This window comes from Oreochromis niloticus, linkage group LG23 (assembly GCF_001858045.2).
Source record: "Oreochromis niloticus isolate F11D_XX linkage group LG23, O_niloticus_UMD_NMBU, whole genome shotgun sequence".
NCBI classification, from domain to species: domain Eukaryota; kingdom Metazoa; phylum Chordata; class Actinopteri; order Cichliformes; family Cichlidae; genus Oreochromis; species Oreochromis niloticus.
In genome coordinates, this window is record NC_031986.2 from 4748609 (window position 1) to 4760948 (window position 12340).

A 12340-nucleotide genomic window follows, 5' to 3' on the forward strand; every position below is an offset into this window, starting at 1 on the left:
AATCCACCCCCACACCACCATGCTGCTGTTTGAGCTCAGGTTAGACCGAGGGGGCTCCACTCCAAACTGGACCCCCTTTTCAATCGATGTTCATCAGCAGGGCTAGCAATAAGTTGTCAATCTCTCATTAGAATTCAAGTATGCTTTTGAATAATATTATATAGTACTGAATCACACTGACAGATGACTGGGTGAGTGGCAGTTGAGAGCTTGTCATGGAGTGAATTTTAATCAAAAGAGGCGATAGTGTCAGGCTGAAATTGATGTGTCTGTATCAAACCACTTATACTGCATGTTCCTGTTTTGTTGAATAATCTTTAGAAGAACAGGGTTTACATAACTTATCGTACCCTCGCAGTAGTTTGAAAGGTTAAGACTTTCATTATTCTATACGTTTTTTGTATTGTTGATCTATCTAAAATATCTCCTCTTAGTTTCTACTCGAGATGTAAATCTTTGACAGCATTTCAATCATAAAGTAACTGATGGTAGTTTAGAAGTTTTACATGGTTAAGGTTCCCTGCTGTGCTTAGAGGGCTAATACTGGATTTTTGTTCATGGTTTCAGGTTTCCATGAGATATTAGGGACTTGGAGGCTGGTTGTAGCTTGTAATCACAATAAAAATAAATCAGAACACATTAAATATTGAAGAGGGTAATGATTTGAAAGCAGAGGAATCATAAAGTCACAGGAACCAACCAACAAAAAAAAAACAACCTTCACACACTTGAAAAGCAGCAAAATCCAAAATACTTTGGGCCCTGTACTATAAAGCAAGTTTAGCATATCCAGGATATCTTTGTTTTCTGGCTTCACTTACTCTAAAACTGTAAATCAGGCTAAACAGTTACACAAATTTGGCTTTCAACTCAATAAGTCAGGTCAGAGTGTGTGTGTGACAGAGGTCTGAGGGGACTTCCTGGAATGGTGACGCTATTCAGTCTGTAAGTCTGACATCATTATCCGTTTCTGGGTCTAAACTTCAGGGCCCAAAGTCAAACGAACACTGCGGCATCACTGAGAGTTACAAACTGTCTAAATTCTTTCATCTTTAATAAAATGATCAGTGTGGCTGCTCTACCAGGTGTAACAATTAAGTTTAACATCCAGGCATCCATGAAAACAGGATGTGACGTTTGACCCGTTATGCATACGCTGGACACGAGTGTGATGACAGCAGAACTTTTATTTACAACTGTGGTTTTTGTTTTGCACTGGGACACAGACACTCCCGCTCTCTGCTGTCACGTCCGCTCTCCTCCCTCTCCGACTGTCACTGTGAACATATAAAGAGTCACAATCACCTTCAGATCCCAGCACACCTGTTCACCCCGCCCCTGCGCCGCCCCGGGAGCTCACTGCGTCACCCCTCTTCTGCAGCTGACCAGAGACCACACCCACACCACACAGGATTTATGAAATTTAACGGAGTTAGAAGTTAGCAGGAAGTTAGCTCGCTAGTTTCCGCCTAAACATGATATAGCATGTTCTGACTGAGGGATTTCTGAAAAATTAAAACGTACAGCTCTGCTGTCACTTCAGACATAAATAAAGACAGAAAACTAAACGGCAGTGATGTTTGTAGGGTTACTGAAGTTGGGCTAGCTGGTATATAATGATGTGCTATGTGGTGGCTAGCTACGCAGCTATGGTTAGCATAATATAAACACAGTGAAGGTGGAGGATGAACGCAAACTTTTTCCACTCTATGAAAGGTAATGCGAGGGTTCCTGATGGTTAGGGACAAATGTAATCGCATGGCAGGATCCTGTAAACAGACCAAACTTCAGTCAGGAGAACAACTGAGATAATCCATCCACAATAAGAGGTCAGTGCTGCATGGGCTGGGCTGTAGTTACATCGTAAGGTTTTAAAAAGTTAGAGAGGCCGACAGTGATCAGATTAAATAGAACAAGCTGAACACATAACCTGGTTGAAAGCAGGTTATAATATAGTAGTTATGGATACACTAGTTTGAGAGCAAACTATTGTTGTTGATTTTCATGTTATCGTTGATGGATTAATACCTTATGGCCAATTTAGTGTGTGTTCATGAGTGCAGGATAGTGTGTAATTGTATATTTGATACACACACGCTACTTACCAGTTAGACACATTAAACAAAATAACATAACAACCCTTGTGTTTAAGGACATATTTATATAATGTTAGCTTGGAGTGGAAAATAAACTTTGTTGTAAGAAAAATGATCCCCATGTTCATCTGTAACATCCTGAGATGTGTGAAATGCATGACCAACCAAATGGAACTAAATGTAATTAAGATGTACTCAAGGTTAATTTGGTCAGTAATGGTAATACGTACGTATGGGGTAGCCTTTTTCTAAATACCAGTCCATTCAATCTGTGTTATTAAAAGCCAACGGTAAAATGAGACCAAGCATATACACATTAAAAATAATTAGTTTGTTCTGTATGTTTTCCTCCAGAGAAAAATGAGCGTAACTAAGGTAGGGTTTTAATGTTTATTATTAGTTCTCTTTTCTTTGCTCGTGCATGTTTTTTCCTCACAATTCCTTTTCCTCGTCATTCTGCGTGGAGCGCGTTATTCATGTGCTTTGGTCTGAATCGATTGGATGTCGTCCACTCATTTGAGCTCCTTTCAAATTACAAATAAAAGGCAGCCTTTTTAAACTGAGCTACTTGAAAACAGGGATCTATCCAAGAGAAATAACCTTCTATTCTCTTACCCATTTCATTAGAAAACTTGGTCACAGATTGCCCTCATACAGAACAACTTTCATATGGCAAAAGTGTTGCTTTGTTATCACTGCAAGGCTAGCTTCTATCAACAAACTAGCCTGAAATTACCAAATAATCCATCAAGAGCCTTTGCCTTTCAGAGAGCTCTACCTTGTATCAAAGGCTTACCTTGCCTTGTATTCAAATTTTCCTGCATTATTTGATTATTCCTTTCTTTAGAATATTAAATATGAAATATTTATTCTGGTGCAGTTAAATCACTTATTTACTCAGGGGAAGCCAGTAATTTTGCTGTCCCTGAACCATCCATGGCCATGAAGAAAGACATGACAAAGGGAACCACATATGAATACACTCTTGCTCTATACATCACTTTAATCTGTCCTTTAGTAATATAATTTATTAATCTGCTGTTGACGGTTTAGAAATTATAATATTAAACGCACATGCATGGGGATGTTTGCTTAAAAGAGAGATTTTTATGACCATAACATTATCAGCTACAGTTTACACTCCAGCCACAATTAAAAGGCTGGTTTGTGTGTGTGTGTGTGTGTGTGTGTGTGTGTGTGTGTGTGTACACAGCCAAGCACTGGTGTGAATACAGTATGTGTGAGCACAGTCACAACATATGCTGGAGCCAGTTGGGAATAGTTTTCCCCAGAGAGTAGTCCACACAGCCCTCTAGTCAGTGGCTCAAATTAGTGGGAGCAGCAGCATAGCTGTGCCTCATCCACTTTAATAGCATTTTAACTGTTATTGGAGCTCTTATATATGAGCATTCAGTGATGCTGGTCATGCCGGCATGCCTATGAAAAGGACAGTGCCACAATAGCCTCCAACTGAACTATGACGGGCCAATTAATGAGCCTTCATTGTGAAACAGTCGTTATACAGGTCACCTAAGAAGTGTAATTAGAATGCATTGTAGATTCCTATTTTTATTGAGAGCGTTAAATTGAAAGAGGGAGTGCAATCAACGGCAAGTCGTAACTATGTGGGCTGATAGATTTGGGTGAAAAGTAAAAAAAAAGGTGACTGTTTATGAGATGCAAAGCAGCTCGCATGCAAGAGTGAGCACACACACACACACAAACACACATAAATGTCGCCCACGAGGCTTGATAGATGTGTCACAGTGGGGATGTGAATGGGAGCCAATTACATTTATAATGTCAAACGTGGTGCAGAAATTAGCTCCAGTATTATTACGTGAAAGCTAATTGCAAGGAAATGCTAAAATGATTTAAATCACCAGGGCTATTTCAAGACACTAAGACATTCTGAAGATAGCAGCAGCACTAACAATTTGTACAACCCATTTTATAATTACATTTAATAGGTTGTCTTATCAGTACTCTAAAAGTGGATTCGGATTATCACAGGGTGGACCAGACCGACAGCACAAAATTGTATTTTTTTTTTTTTCAGTGATGAGTGCTGCCCATTCTGCTCATAGAAGGGAGAGAGATAATATTCTGGGGGTTAAAGTCTTGGATTGCCTCTTCAAAAGGTAAAGTGGAGCAGAACATCACTGGCGAGGCCATGCTTTGTATTTTCGAGAAGGCAGACTGGAAGGTCTACTATTGGCATTCACCGCCACTTAACTTCCCACCGCAATAGATTTCCTACAGTATGCAAAGACACATGCAGAGCATGTTGCCCAGCCGTCCTCAGAATTGACCCCATCCAGCGGCACTGACCTTACCATTGTTGGCGCTCTCAGCATTCAGATTGTATGCTAATAAGGGCGGTGAATGGAGGAAAGGGGAGCAGCAGACACGCTTTGTTATTAAGCATACGCAACACTTGAGTCACTGTTGCTTATTAATGTTCAGGGTCCAACACTTTAGCAGCATTATGAATTGTTGTCGGGAATGTTGGAATGCCACTCCAGAGGAGTATAATAATGTTCGACCATTATAAAAACTGTCAAAAGGAATGAAAGTCGTCTTTAAGGAAAAGCTTGACTTTTGTTTATAAAAGTTTTTCTAGTTAAATAATTGTTCACAGTGTAGATCAATTTGAAGGACACGCATGTTAAACTAGAGCAGTTCACTTTCTCCAGGTTAGCTGTACGTTTGTTAGGTACACAGTTTAAACTGTGGCTTGGACTCACGAAATGAGCTACTAGAGCTGCGGTGCTGAATTACAGCAAAGACCAGCTGGTGAATAAAGGACAAATGATCAGGAAAGTTTGAAAGGAACCTGGAGGGGATGTAGATCTGTATTCTGTAAGTGTGGGCCACTGGAGGCTTAGGGCTCTCTGTCCACAGCACCTGAAAGCCTTATCCACAGGTGTATAATCAGCAACATAAGCAATAGACCCCTTTACCCTAAGACCACATCATCCACAGGCCAGCCGCACAGACCCAGGGTGCCGCTTGGAGCTTAGAGAGAGATTAAGTTGTGGATTTCATGAATGAGGAAACGTATCATTCATAAAGCAACATTTCCTAATGGTATATGATATCTAAAGCATGTCTTAAACATTAAATCCGTGGCTTGCATTACACATATTCCAAACATAGTCACTATAAAAAGCCGTATTTAATCTTACCTTGTTGCTTTGGTGAGATGTGTCACAGCTATATGGACCCATGTTGTCTTTCATTCAAACGTTAGCTGCCAGGCACATGACTGTGAATTACCACGATCTGGGTATCAGTAAAATGTGCTCTGATTTCAGTTACAGTAATTTTTATGTTTTTATGAAACGTGCATTTACAGTACAAAACATCATAAAACCAGCTTCAAGTGTCATCTATGTAGATGTTCTGGTGAGAGGGAGCAGCAGGGACTTTGGTGGGGAAAACCAAGGGCTGGAAATGTGTTGGCCTAATCAAGCTGTATGTGCAGTTAATTCTATGATCCATCATGCGCTTACACGCATGGGCACATGGTGAATGATTGTGCTCATGTACACACACACACACACCGAACAGATAGAGCTCTGCATGTGAAGCATCTCTGTCTCTCTACCTCACTGTGAGTCATTAGCCATTCCAGACGCAGGGTGATCAGCCGAGCCAGCCTGGCCTGAGACAATTAGAGACCCCAGAGGTGGCTGCACATCACAATGAGCCCTGCGGCCATGATTAAAACATCAGCTGCTTTCTATGCAACGCTGACGGGAAGAGAAAGAAAGGGAGGGAAGAGATCACAAAAAAAGATGAAGGAATTGAGAGTTTAGCTCTATCAGCCGTCTATGTTAATGGTTAAAAGAGCAGTTTGTTCATTTTATAAGCTCAAAAAACGAGGGGTGGGTCTTCATTTATTCTTCTTATATATACATGCCTAATATCCCCCTACCCTCATTTACCACCACAAATATATCGCACACGCAATTTTCTGTTATTACACCTGTTTCTATAATGACCTCGTTCTTCAAGAGATGTGAAAATTCGCAGAGTTCAAACCCACAGACACACTTGCATAAGACTACAACAGCCAGTGGATTACCACTGCTGCAATGTTGCTATCTTCTTTGACATTTGTGGCTTTGATATGTATCTCAGTGAAGGCAGATTTAAAAAAAAAATCCTTCAAGTGCTTCATTGAGCTGAGGTGGACACCATTCAAAAAGCTTGCAGACAGCCAAAATAACTGGAACAACATGAAATAAGGCCAGTGCTTTAAAGCACCCACATTGTGACAACAAAGGCAAATAAAGCTATATTTAATACCAGTTATTGACATTCTTAATTCCTTTAAAGGTCCTTAAAGTTAATAAAAGTTATGTCATTTGATGTATTTATTTGTTTTGCTTTCGTTTCACCTAATTACATTTCGAAATATAAGTTGAGAAATACGCTTATGTGGAGAAATGATCAAAGTAAACTGAGCTTACTACTTGTGACGGCTACCTCGACAATGGTCACTGTCACATAACATTACAACAAATTTCTTTATGGGTTTTTTAAAATTTTATTTTGATACCTAACTGAGTGCTGGTGGAAAGGAGCAGTAAATCATTTCTAAACTGTCTTTTGTCAATATAGAAGTGGATAGTGTTAAGTGCTTTGAGTGCTTTGAAAAGTCCTGTATAAGAACCTGTCATGGCACTGGGTCTCAGACCCAGTGTTTTTGTATTTGGACTCTTTGGATTCTGGTTTATTTAATATTCTAAGATTTAATGTATATTCCTGGTTCTGGTTCTTTTAGTTGTTTTTCTGCTTTGTGTTATATTTGCAGTTTCTGGTCTTTAGGTTTTGTTTTGTGGGTTCCATGTTGCATGTTTTGTCAGCCTTGTCTTCATGTTTGCTTAACTCTTGTTTTCACGTTACCTTTCTGTCTCCCCATCCAGTCTTGTTTCACTGGCTGTGTCCCAATTCAGGGTCTGGACGCTTGAAGTACGCGCACTACGCGTACTATGTACGGTGCGTACTATAAGTACGAGAAGTGCGGAAGTGAGAGGCTTGTGAAATGGGACGGTCTAGCCTTCGTCGTGCTGCCCAGGTTGCCTAGCAACCATGATACTAACCGCGAGAAACCTTACATACAGCTTTGTTTGACAGAAATGAAGGAGAAAAAATGTTTTGTTGGTCATTCGTTTTTGTCATGACATTACTTTGATTAGTTGAGTATCTGAGGCTGAGACCACGGGACTGTAAAACATGATTGTTGGGGTTCATTTCTGTACTGAACGGTCATTTTAAGATTAGTAAATAACAATTAGCTAATGTTGTTCATGAGACTAAAATCATCTCACTGTGGTAATGTAAATATAATATGGCCCCATGAAGCCCTGTTTAACAGCTCATTTGGAAGTGCTGACATCTGATGGCCATTCGATGTACAGCAGCCCTGCTGTGATAATACATGTGGGCTACATACCAGTGGATATGTAAACATAATGATGTATCAATTGCAGTTATCCATATGAGGTCCTGTATAATATAAATATATATGTTATCCGTCCGAGGCAGAGATCTGTGCTCAGCAGCCTCCTGGTCAGCCTCCCAAGTGCCGCTGCCTGTGCCACCGGTCACGTTGCCATCCTACAGAGCTCAACCATGTGCGCCGCTGGCCACCCACCAGCCTCCTGAACTGCTAGTTCTTTGTTTTGGACTGTTGTGCTCCTGTTGCTCATGATCCGAAAAACAGCAGGATGTTGTTCTCATGTTTTGTCATCTGGTCATTAGGTTCTATTTCCATGCCTCCCCTGTGTTCCACATTCCATGTTTTGTCAGCCTTGTGTTAGTCTTAAGCTGTGTCCCAAAATGTCGGCTGCATCCTCCGGAGGCCGAATTTGAAGGCCGATTACGTCACAGCCAGGCGACGAAGGCTGTCCCAATTCGTCGACTCCTTCAAATGCGGCCGACAAATGCGTCTTTCATTTCCCCGAATTTGAAGGATGGGTCGGGTGTGTCCTTCGTGGCCCACCATATCCCAGAATTCATAGCGCGGCCCAGCCAATTTCAGTTTCAAGCAATGGCGGCCGCTACTAAGTTTTAAAATTACTCTTATTAATCTTTCTGGGTCACAAAATAAACTTTTAACACATTTTCAGGCGAGAAAGTAGCTGTGTAAACTTCAAATATCTGCTTGGTTTATCAAGACATCACATATTTGCAAAAGTGCGCCGATGTTTTCGGAGACGTATGTTACCCACCCGCTCGATAACTAGCCGGGGGGGTTCAATGGTCACTCGAGCCGATGAGAGCAGCGGACTCCCGGCTTCATTGTTTTCAGACCCCGCTGTCTTTCGCTACTCAGGTTAAACATGATATATAAGTCACTCGGATAACTTAAAAATGTAATTGTTTGGCTTCTTTCGGTGTTTTATTTGTTCCGGAGCAAATCGGTTTGGCTGAGATCAAAGTTATTAGATTATTAGATTAAATAAAACTTTATTAATCCATCGGGTGGGTTCCTCCGGGATTTTCACACAACTGAATAAACGTCAAACAGAAAACTGATTAAATAGAAGTGTGTGACATTTGAGAATTTACAGCAGTGTCCTGTTATATTTTAGATAGCAAGGAGCAGATGGCTGAGTTTATTAAACTCCACCGACACAGCGGTGACGCAAATCTGAAGGCTAGACCGTCCCATTTCACAGCATCGCACTTCCGGCCTTCTCGGTCTTCGAAGGACCCGGCCGACGTAGACCGCGAAGGCAGGATGCAGCCTACGTTTTGGGACACAGCTTTAGTCTCTGTGCTATCGTACTTCCTGTTTTATTTTGACAGTCTCTTGTGCTGTGTTCAGTTTTGCTTCTCCTGTCCTGTTAGTCTGTATTAGTTTCAGCTGTGTTCCCACACCTCTCATTATCCTGTGATAAGTGTTCCTGTGCTCATGTTGCGTCATCCCAGTTTGCTGTGTGTCTCCTCGTGCTCCTCTTTTCCATCGCAACTCCTCTTAGTTTCTGAGTTTTTTAATCTCGTATTTCTTTGTGTTACAGAGTGTCGTGTTACAGCTAATAACGCTGCCTACCGTACTTTTTCCCTTTTGTGTCAGAGTCCTTCATTTGGGTCCTACCTCTACCTGCCACACAGCACAACATGACAGAACCAGTCCATTTATCATTTATATTGGTTTAATGATTCAGAAGACACACATAAAAAATTTGGTTCCAACAATTTCCACAATTCAACTCACTTAGACTGGATTTCACGTCCATTCTGCTTGCGTTAAAAACATAAACTCGAGGATTACTAACGCTGAATTGGACCTTGAAAAAAGGACCTTTTGTGTTTGCTTATGTATTGACTCTGTGCAAAATAGGGAATGTTTGATGATCCTGGGAGTGTCAAAATATATAAATAAATAATAAATAAAATTAAGTTTGAATGTGTTGAATTTGACTGTAGTTTCTTTTTAAAATTTTAAAGCTATTATGATATTATGGTTACTGAGAATTTTTAGGGAACTATTACAGCATACTGAAAATATAACATTGTTACATCCATAGTGGTGACACTCAAATGTTCAGTTAATATTGTTGGGTTCAGCTATTCAGCTTTCCGAATATTTATCTCTGAATCCACTATTATCAGTCTCCCTGTGCTAACCAGGGCCGTGCAGAGACGTTTATAGGGGCGGGTGCTCAAAGCTAAAAAGGGGCACATTGAACCAGGCTGAATAACAACAACACACATTCATCAAGAATCTAATATGGGATTGCATCATACTATATCACTGTTGTGAGGCAAAGCAAACGTAGCCTATGTTTTACCTGATGGGTACAATATTGCTGTTGAGGGGTTGCTGCTGCTCCTGCTGCTGATAGTGCTGGAGGGCAGGGCTGTGTTGATCTGAGACTGTAGACATTAAAAAGTCCATAGGAGAGATGGTAGCTGATTAAACAAGTGTCATGAGATAATAACAAAATGCAAAGATTGGTGACAGCGCTTGGAACCATAAGGCAACAAAAAACTGAGAAATAAACTAGACCCTGCCTGTGAATCACTCTTTGCCTCTCTTCCTCCTTCCATCCCCTCATCTCATCTATCACTCTCCACTTGCTGTCCATCTGAGAACAAGGCACAACTTGCTATTGCAATAAACTAATATTTAATTATCCACACTTAACAACTCTTACACTTAATCTATAATAAAATGATGACAGAAAAATGTTATAGAAGCAAAACATTTCAGTTGTGCTTATTATTATTTTTATACTGTAATACCTCTCCAACAACTGGCACATGTGTTAATGTTACCTGTGCTCTTTGTAATCCAGCTGCTGAGGGATCCACTGCCTTTAGTATCCTCACACAGCTCCTACTGTTTCCTCCTCATGTCCTTACCAGTCATGTCTGGACAATGTTATATTATGAGTAATAATTCAAAAATCCATATACATAAAACACACACATGCATGCACACACAGGGACATTTTAGACCTTCTTCAGAATACTGTATATACTGTGGGCACAAGTTTCCATCATGGTGCTGATCCAGAATCCTTCCCTTATTATTTATTACTAGAGCTACAATAATAAAGCAATGAGGGGAAAAAAAGTAATAAATTTATAATAATGTATTTATGATGATTCCATTTGTTTCACTATCCACTCTGTGCAGGAAGAAAGCTTATTACATTTTTAAACTGTAGAGATACAATAATTTTGCTGCTGTAAAATCAGCATTTTGTCTTATTTAAAATATAAATCTAATATAATCTGTTTCTTAATGTATGTTCTTTAAAGTACAGCGTGTTTTTTAAAATATTACAATTATAATAATCTATTATTATGTGGACATGCATATTAGATCGTTTTAAGTGAAATATAATCCCTCCAGAAAGGCAGGAAAAGCCCTGTAACTTACTTTAAAACTAAATATGTTCCCTAACACGGTGACAGAGCTACAGACCCATGACAGCCTTACCCAGTGAGCCAGCAGCTATGACCAGCATTACTTGTGCAGTTAATAAAAGGACAGGTAAAGTTTGTCGCGCTGTTGCACACACAGCACGCTCATTTGTTTCAGTTCGTCAGTTGCCACAAGACAGCTTACCAACGTGTACGTAATAAGCTAATACTGCTGTGTGCTGTAGACTACAGTGTGCGCTGTACACCTACTTACTGGTTTTGTCGCATCAGTCTGTGTCTCTGAGTTAATTTGTGTTTCTCCTACAGCTCCGGACCGCAAAAAATGCGCGTGCACTTTGTGAGCTCGTTCCCGGCTCGTAGCCAGCGCGTTCTGCCGTCAAGGGCGATCATTGGTTAATGGTGATCATGTGACTGATGCAAGCCAGATCCTTTTATTTAGCAAAAATGTGATTAATAGTTAAATATTATTGTTGAGGGGCACAGACAGAACTCCACACGCACACACACATTTAAAAAAAAATAATTAAAAATTAAAAAAAAATTGCCTCAACAAAGGGCACTTTGGGCACCCATCAGGAAAGGGGCGGGTGCTCAAGCCCCTTCCGCCCCCCCCCCGCACGTGCCTGGTGCTAACCGATTCGCTTCAGTCAATGGGCACTGAAGCCATTCACTAGTATTCCCACTGATCTCCCCTCATATCCCCAGTCCTTGCTGCCTTGGCCGACCCTCAGCCCCCCACCACCCAGCTTCCGCCTATTGATTTCTACCGTGCCACCCTTCCCTGTCGCCCCTCAAGAGTCTGAACGTCCTCTGATCTGAAGCAACACCACCACTTACCCAAAGCAGCAGTCCTCCCAGAAAAGGCTGAGCTATCCCAGAGTCCCTGTGGTGGGCAGCCCTCTGTCCCTCTGTTCTTATGGTTCAGTCACCATTGAGCAAAACCACATGGGAGCTCCACTCCTGTGCCGGCCTCACCCACAGTGGTTCCACTGAAACTCCCTAAACACCCACTGTGCAGTGTTTTGCTCATGTCTCTCTCTCTTTTTTTTTGCCTGCAAATCATGGAATAAGAGAGATTACTCAACTGTGCAAACAATTAGAGTTTTCATGGAATTCACTTTTTCAGCACCTTGAAAAACAATAAGCGATTCCTAATTAGACAGCCGTTTTCCGATTAAACTCGAATGAAGGAAAAATAAAGCTCGTCTAATGCAACGCCTTATCTAATGGGTTCAAGTGTGTTGCTGATGCTGTCTCATTGCATTTGAGATGTTGCTGCATTCCCTTCCTGTTCTGACACATGCTATAACGGGTAATTAAATGTGATGGCTGAT

At 40.9% G+C, this 12340-nt stretch overlaps 1 long non-coding RNA gene across 1 annotated transcript; it reads right to left on the reverse strand.

Annotated features, from left to right (window-relative positions):
- Positions 1–1169: 1169 nt before the first annotated feature.
- Positions 1170–9961, reverse strand: LOC102078334 (uncharacterized). Its single transcript, XR_002058155.2, has 4 exons — positions 9905–9961; positions 5707–5851; positions 5285–5364; positions 1170–1277 (listed from the first exon to the last, which is right to left on the reverse strand). It is a non-coding gene; the product is annotated as an uncharacterized LOC102078334 (long non-coding RNA).
- Positions 9962–12340: the final 2379 nt, after the last annotated feature.